The sequence below is a fragment of the Montipora foliosa genome, chromosome 12 (assembly GCF_036669935.1).
Source record: "Montipora foliosa isolate CH-2021 chromosome 12, ASM3666993v2, whole genome shotgun sequence".
NCBI lineage: Eukaryota > Metazoa > Cnidaria > Anthozoa > Scleractinia > Acroporidae > Montipora > Montipora foliosa.
In genome coordinates, this window is record NC_090880.1 from 14,835,889 (window position 1) to 14,844,546 (window position 8,658).

Here is an 8,658-nt window from a genome sequence, read left to right on the forward strand (position 1 = left end):
GCGTCCTCTAGCACTTCTTTGTCAATCAATAAATTATCGATGCATCCCATTGATCCTGCTGTACATCCACGCTGATCGATTGGCATGTAATTGTATTGTTCCTGATGTTTTCTTAGTCTTTCATCAATAACTGATATTACTAGCTTGTACATGGTGTTAAAGAGTGTTAATGGCCTGAGATCTTTGGCTTTAGGGTTCTTGGTCTTTGGTGTCATGATGCACTTTCCTTCACATAGCCATTGGGGTAGAGATTGTTCATTGTTGATGACCTTCGTTAAAGCAGCTGCTATTCCTTCATGGGCTGCTGCTATTTTTTTCATCCAATAGTTGGTAATCGTATGGACTCCAGGAGAACTCCAATTCCTTTTACTACATATACTTGACTTTGCCACTTTCCTGTATGGTTATTAAGTCATCAGACTGGTGGTATAACTTCATTGATGGCTTCTTTCACCTTCTTTTATCCATTTTGCATCTAAGTTAGTTTCTTTATTATCTACCAGATGCGTCTCCAAAACTCTTCAAAGTTGTTCTTGGTTAGCTCAGTGTCAGGTGTTTGGTTGTTGTCGTTGATTGGATCTGTATATGTTGGGCGTTTGTCGACTGGGTCATTCTTGATTATAGTTCTGCAATGATCGTAAGACTTTCCTTCGTTATTATCAAACCACTTGTTTGCATTTCGCTGTTTGAGTCCTTCGAGTTTTTTATTGAGCTTGATTTTACTGACATGGAGTTTATTGATCTTTTTGTCTTTCAGTTGGAGTAGGTTGTCCTTCGTAAAATTTTTCTTTTCATGTCTCTTTGCATCCACATACTATGTTTCTTTAGTTTCCAGGTCATTCGTCCATTAGGTGATATTCTTCGTAATTCCTGTGTTATTTGCGACTTTTTTTTTGGAAAATTCCTATTTAGTTTTCAATCCTTTGTTGCCACTTTGGTGTTTTTCCTTTGTACTGTTGTTATGTTGTTATTGTTGTTTCTTGCCAGAGTTGTTTTTCCATGGAACCGCAACAGAATATATCGCACTATTTGCCTCCCAGAGATATGTTGATGGGTCTGTGTCTGGTTCTGTTGTTATTAGTGTGTTAAATATTTCAGTTAATGCTTGGGTGTCTTCACGATATTTGCATATTGGTCTCTCAGATTTTGTGAACTTTTAACTAAAGATTCGGAGCCTTTTCCTTCCCATATGGTCTTCGTCAATTCCATGATACCAATTTTTCTTCCATTACGTTTCCTTGGGCATTGTGGTGACTTGTGTAATTCCTCCTTGCTTCTATTACAGCAAAATTTATTTCCATGGTCCACTTAGTTCTTGCACAGTGTTCTACAGCACTTGTTTGTCCATCTACCAAGGGTTGAAGTATTTTGGTTGTTTTCCAGATTGCGAGTAGACACATTATTTAAGTGTCAAAATTGATATTTTAGGGTGAGCAAGAGAACTTGCATCCTCAAGCTTTCATGCTCACGTATTGTTGTTATTATTATTATTATTATTATTATTATTATTATTATTATCGTTCACTAACAGTAAGTATGCTACATGGTAATCACAAGATTAATAATTATTGGTTGAATGAATAATCTTGTGTTTATCACTATTTGTTAGTAGACTGTACTACTTGGGGTAGTTTCTAAAGAAACTGTGGTGCTGCGTCGGTTGGGAAGTAGTATACAAAAATTTGGTTTTATCAACGGAATTGATAATGTAAATTGGCCACCGTACAGAGATTCTAAAAGCTGACGTTTCGAACGTTAGCCCTCCGTCAGGTTCGCTCTGACGAAGAGCTAACGCTCGAAACATCAGCTATTAGAATCTCTGTACGGTGGCCAATTTACATTATCAACTCCGGTGATAAAACCAAATTTTTGTACTTTTACAGGCTGCATATATTCTGCATATATTCTTACTCTTGTTGTATATTTCACTAGCACAAGAATTTGAGATTATTTCATTTATTTACCCACCCTACCCATGTACCTGGGGCAGTTTTGGTTTGTAATAAATAACGAGATTTCTTTTCTTTGTTGGTATTCAAACCTCAAACTATTCAAATTTCTGTATGAATAGGATTAGGGTAACTTATTAAGTAATATTGTTAAATTTACCCTTTTCAACATCTCCTTCTCAACTTGTGCAACTCTTACAGCCAGTTCATCATTCTTTTTCAATAGGTCTTTTGCGTTACACTTTGCAAGTTCTCTGAAAATGGAGGTCAGGTGATCCACCTCTTTCTGCCAGCTCTCCAGCTGTTTCTCTAAATTTTCATTCAAAGCTATAAAAAAGGAGCTGCTGAGTCAAATATCTTTGCATGTACTAGCGCTAGGGGGACTGGGACTGGTGGTCAAACATGGCGGTCCACTTTTTCTCCAAAGGAATGAATCTTCCCAAATAGAATCCTCAAAAGGGCCCCCAATAAACTTTTTAAAGCATAAAATGACACGTGGAAATCGCCGTCCGCAACGAAGTCAACTGAGTAGCATGTCAAGCAAGAACTCTTCTCCTGCTGCGAAATGACCCAACGAAGAAATGTCGGTAGAGCAATGGAATAAAACTCAGGATGATATGTGGAAAATGTTACTGGACATCAAGTCAGATCTGAGCAAGATACTTACCGAAAATCTAGCCCTACGTAAAGATGTGGAAGAACTGAAGGCTGCAGTACATTTCAACGATTCGAATATGTCTGCTCTATAGACAGCAGTCGACCAAATCTCTGCTTCAGTAAAGAAGTATGAGGAGGACTTAGCGCAGCACAAAAGCGCCATCAGTAAACTGGACAAAAGTTTTCACGACCTTGAAGTGAATCAAGACTCTTTTGAGCAGTACACTAGAAAATATAATGTTGAGATTCATTGTTTCCCTGAACAACAGGATGAAAATTTAAAAGATATCATCAGTTCTATTGCGGATAAATTAAATGTCAATATACGCAGCCAAGATATCGACATTGTGCATCGTCTTTACAGAAAGCCTGCGACTGTAAAGCCAATCATTGTACGTTTCTCATCGTACACCAAGAAACAAGAATTTTATCAAGCTCGCTTCAAGCTACGTGAGGTTGACCTCAGCAGCCTCTTTCCTGGTGAGGCCTCGCATACCTTGTACATTAACCAGAACCTCACATCGAGAAGGAAGGAACTCCTAGCAAAGAATCTCAGTTTAAAGAAGGATAAATCCTACCATTGATTCTGGACCATGGACAGAAAAATTTTTCTACGTTTATCTGAAGGTACTAAGGCCATCAAGATTTACGAAGACGCCAATTTAGATAAGTTTAAATAACTGATGAATAACCTGCTTTTCACTAGGTGAGGTGAGGTGAGTTTTACATAACTTCCTTATTACCGTTTAACTTCCTTCTTAGCGGTGCCCTTAGAGCTTCTATGGGATAGACCTATACAAGGACCACGCCTCAGTAAGTGCGACCCTACTATGGGATGTGATTAAATTAAAAGTACGTGAAAAATCTCTTTAGTTTGCTACGGGAAAAAAACGTAAAACTTGCAGTAAACAAGCTATCCTTGAGAATACAATATCCCGATTGGAAAGAGAGCTGGAATCCTTGAACTTAGAACAACAATGTCAAGAGCCCATACTTGAAAATCTTGAAGCTTCAAAACTAGAGGAAATCGTTAAAATGCGCACCAAAGGAGCTATCCTAAGATGTAAAGCTAAATGGTACAATGAAGGAGAAAAGAACACACAATACTTCTTAAATCTTGAAAAACGTCACTTTAAACTTAGTACTATAAGTCAGCTTAAGACAAGGGACAACACTTACATCACTTCCAATAAAGACATCCTTTCTAGTGCTGAGATCTTTCATCGGGATTTGTATCAGTCTCCGCTCCTTCCAATGACAGAAAAACTATTTTGAAAATGTAAATAGTTCTAGGTTAGACCAAAGCAGAGTTTGTCACTGTGAAGGGCTGCTGACTAAACAAGAATGTTTTGAAGCGCTTAAAGACATGCATTCAGACAAATCCCCTGGTAGTGACAGCCTCCCGGCAGAGTTCTATAGCACTTTTTGGAACGAAATAGCCGGACCTTTGTTAAAGGCACTAAATCATGCATATGAGACAGGTAATCTCTCCATTACTCAAAAACGTGGAATCATTAAGCTAATTCTTAAGAAAGATGCAGATCCACATTTGATAAAAGATTTGAGGCCATTAACTCTTTTAAACGGTGATTATAAGATAGCTATGAAAGCCATCGCAAATAGGCTAAAGAATGCGATCCCTAAGCTAATTGACAACGACCAAACAGGTTTTATTAAAGGTTGCTTTATAGGGGAAAATATACTTTTAAATGACAGCATCATTAAATATGCTTCCTCAAAAAACATCCCAGGCCTCTTACTGTATGTTGATTTTGAAAAAGCCTTCAATTCCTTGGATTGGACCTTTATTATCAGAAAATTTTGGTTTTGGCCCATCTTTTATTCATTGGATCAAGCTTTTCTACGCAGATGTAAAGAGCTGCGTTTTGAACAATGGTTGGGCAAGCAATACCTTTAAACTTCAAAGAGGGGTCAGGCAAGGCTGTCCTCTTTCTCCCTATCTTTTTATTTATCGACCAAAATATTAGCAAAGGCAGTCAGAAAGAATAATATAATCAAGGGAATTTGTGTGAATAATCAAGAGATAAAACTAAGCCAATACGCTGATGATACTACCTTTATTTTTGATGGAACGAAAGAATCCTTGACAGCTACCTTTCACCTACTTGAGAGTTTTAGTCTCTCTTCCGGCCTTAGAATTAAGTGTAAAAAAACTGAAGCATTGTGGATCGGTTCTTGTGTAGGTAAAGAAGAAAATCTCCTCCCAGAAAAAAATATCCAATGGAACGAAAGTAAAGTTAAATTTTTGGGTGTCTGGCTCTCTACAGATCCCAACGTCACCTTGAGAACCAATTATGACGAAAAATTGGAAGAAATTCGAATTGTTTTAAATAGCTGGAAACTTAGACGATTAACACTGATAGGAAAAATTGTTGTTCTTAAGAGTTTAGCTGCTTCAAATTTATCCTATATATTAGCGCCACTGGAAACTGACGAAAGATTTCTCAAAAAGATAAATCAAATATTTTATGATTTTTTATGGAATAACAAAGGAGATAAGATTAACGTAGTGTTTTGATTAACAATTATGACAAAGGGGGACTCAAAATGATCGACATCTTCTTGTACAATAAATCCCTTAAATTAGCTTGGGTAAAAAAGTATCTTGATGCGGAAAATATGGGAAAATGGAAATTCTTCTTTGGGGAAGAACTCGAGAAATATGGTGGAAAGCTTTTCGTCAGTGGTAACCTCAATAAAAAGGATACTATGGAGATAACTGATGTAAACAACACCCTAATCTGAGAAATTCTGAGTTTTTGGGCAGAAGTTAATTTCGAAGGGTCGGTCAAATCGCAGAATCAGTTCTTGGAACAACCTCTATGGCACAACTCATTAATTAAAGTAGGGAACAAACCTATTTTTTACAAAAAGCTATTTTTGAAAGGCATTTCTAAGGTTAAACACATAATGAGGGACTACAACAAGTTTTTCTCTTCAGCTGAGGTATCGAATATCTACAACATACAAATACAACCATTAACCTTCTTTGCACTCGTATCTTCAGTTCGGTCTATTAGAACCCCTGTGACAAAAGAAGCAAGTGAAACAAGACACGAGGATTTCTATAGTTCTTTTATTAAAAGACGAAAGGCCAACAAACTGGTTTATAAAAAGCTCATATCTATGAAAGCTAATAACCCTGAAAAAAGCCAAATAAAATGGGACGCAAACTGTGAACCTGAAAATTGCCATAAACCTGAGTGGAGAAACGCCTATAAACTAGCTTTTCGCTGCACCGAGAGCACTAAATTGTCTAACTTTCATTATAGGTTCTTACATAGAATATTACCGACAAATTGTTTTTTGACAAAAATTGGCCTTAAAAATAATTCCAACTGTACCTTTTGCGGAGATTTCCCTGAAGAACTTTGACATCTCTTGTGGAATTGTAAAAACTCCTCTTGTTTTTGGGATGATTTATTACTGTGGTTGAAAGAGAAAGCCATCATACCAGATATTTACCAAAAGAGTATGACCGTCTTATTAGGATTGAAACCAGAAAGCTCTTCACGTCATAATATTTTAATCAATTTCTGTTTCCCAATTGCCAAGTTCTTCATTTGGTGCTGTAAAATGAGGGAAACCCCTTCAAACATTAAAGGTTTTCTCCTCTACTGTCTTTTCAATGTAGGATCAAATCGTACACCTACACCAAGGAGAATAAGAAATGGGATCCTTTCACAGAACTTTTAAAGTAAATTAAGACAGAAAAGTTAGTCTCGCAGTATCCCTTTTCCCCTCCACATTGAGCGACAATCAAACAAATAGATATACGTTTAAGTAAATATACTTGTAACAGTTCCGCGTTACCGCAATATAACATGTTATAGTTAGCTGCCATATACCTGTAATTTACTGTACTCTCTATTTCTGTTCACTGCTTTGTTTTATTTTGTAGCTGTATAACTTTTTTTTTTTCCCTCGTTCCTCCGGGAAATGATAATTTTAAAAAAAAATTGTACTAGCACTACAACTAAGTGAAAAAACAAACAAACACACATACCAGAAACTTTAAGTGTAATGGGCTCTGTGTGTGTGCCAAAGTCTCGTACAAATATCCCACTTGAAATTATTCCAGCATAATACTAAAATTGCCAGATGAAAAGCTTAAGTATATTACTTAGGGTTATTTATTTTCAAAACACAAGTCTTGGTTCTGGAATGTCTAAAATAATGGACTGTTGAAATGACTGCCATAATAAAGAAATAAAAAAAGTAATAATCAGGAGCTTGTGAAGAAATTAAATTTCGTGACTCAACGAGTTTGCTGGAATTCGAAAAGTATCTGATGAGTCTCTTGGCCGAGAGGAAATGCTGCATCATACCAGCCACGAAATTTAATTTCTTTACAAGTACTTGACAATTTTTTATTGCATATAACTCGTGAACTTTGTGGTTGGGAATCCTTCTGTGATAGAAGGCCAGACTGCTAACATCTTGACTTGGCGAACGGGACTTTGAGCGCGATGCTCAACGAGTTTGCTGGAATTCGAAAAGTATCTGATGAGTCTCTTGGCCGAGACGAAACGCCGCGTCATACCAGCCACGAAATTTAATTTCTTCACAAATAATCAGGAGACAATTAGATTCTTTCTAGAATATCACACAGGTACTCAATTATTGAAATTTTTGACGTGATTAATAGGTTGCTTGTGTAAACAACATACCCACACTGATCTGCATTCTCACAAATCATCGGTGCAAACTGTGGCTGCTATTGTTGATAAACAGTATAGCACCTGCTGACTTGTATTCCATTATACCACAAACGCACTCCGACGAAATATCTGGGCGGTGTGGTTGTATGTTATCACTGCATAATAAAACATAAAAACATAATGATGATAATAATAATAATAATAATAATAATAATTTAATCATGTCTATTGCGCCAGCTACATTAAAATATGATCGCCAGCGTGTTACAATCAATTGAAAAAATAAAAACCGTCTACATGTATACAAATATTAAAAAGCCTAGGTAAAATTACAATATTAAAAAATTGAAAAATATTAAAAAGCCTTGGTAAAATTACAGTATTGATATATGAAAGGAAAACTGCAGAATATATCTATTCATTCAAAGTCCTTATAGGCTTGTCTAAATAATAAAGTCTTTAAGTGCACCTTAAACGAGTCCACTGATGTTACTTTCCTTAATGACTGAGGAAGTGAGTTCCGTAATTTCGGGGCAGCAGCGCAAAAGGCCCGATCCCCTAGGGTTGTCTTTGTGCGCGCACTAGGATGAGCTAACAGTAGCTCGCTATTTGACCTTAGAGAATAGCTGGATTCTGCTTTGATAATTATAAGGTCGCTGATATATTTCGGTGCCATACCATTAATTACCCTATATGTAATCACTAGAACTTTGAAAATAATTCTATAATGCACAGGCAGCCAATGAAGTTCAAAAAGCACTATTGAGATACGTTCAAAGCGTGATACATTGCAAATAAGGCGCGCAGCAGTATTCTGAACACGTTGTAATTTAGGCAGTTGAGTTTGAGGCAAACCATACAACAGACTATTACAATAGTCAATTCGACTCGTCACCAACGCATGCACAAGCAGTTTAGTAGACTCAACTGACAAAAAATTCCTTATTCGCCTAATATTATGCAGATAAAAGTATGATACACTACAAATTTTATTAATATTAGTGACCATACTGAGCTGCTGGTCAAACCAACAGCCCAAGTTCTTGGCTTCATGGCAAGGGTTAATGAGATGATCACCGACAGCAAGGGGCTCGTACTGTCTCGTACCAACCAGTAGAAACTCTGTCTTCTCATTATTAAGCTTGAGGTGATCCATTAACATCCATTGGCAAAGGTCATCTATGCACCGCTGCATATGCAAAAGTGCCTCTACATGACTCTCACGCAAACCAGGCCTGAACGATAAATAAAGCTGTGTATCGTCAGCATAACAATGCACTTCTGGAAGATGACGACTGGTTATCTCGAAAAGCTTTGAAGCATAAATCACAAACAAAATAGGTCCCAAACAAGAACCCTGAGGAACACTG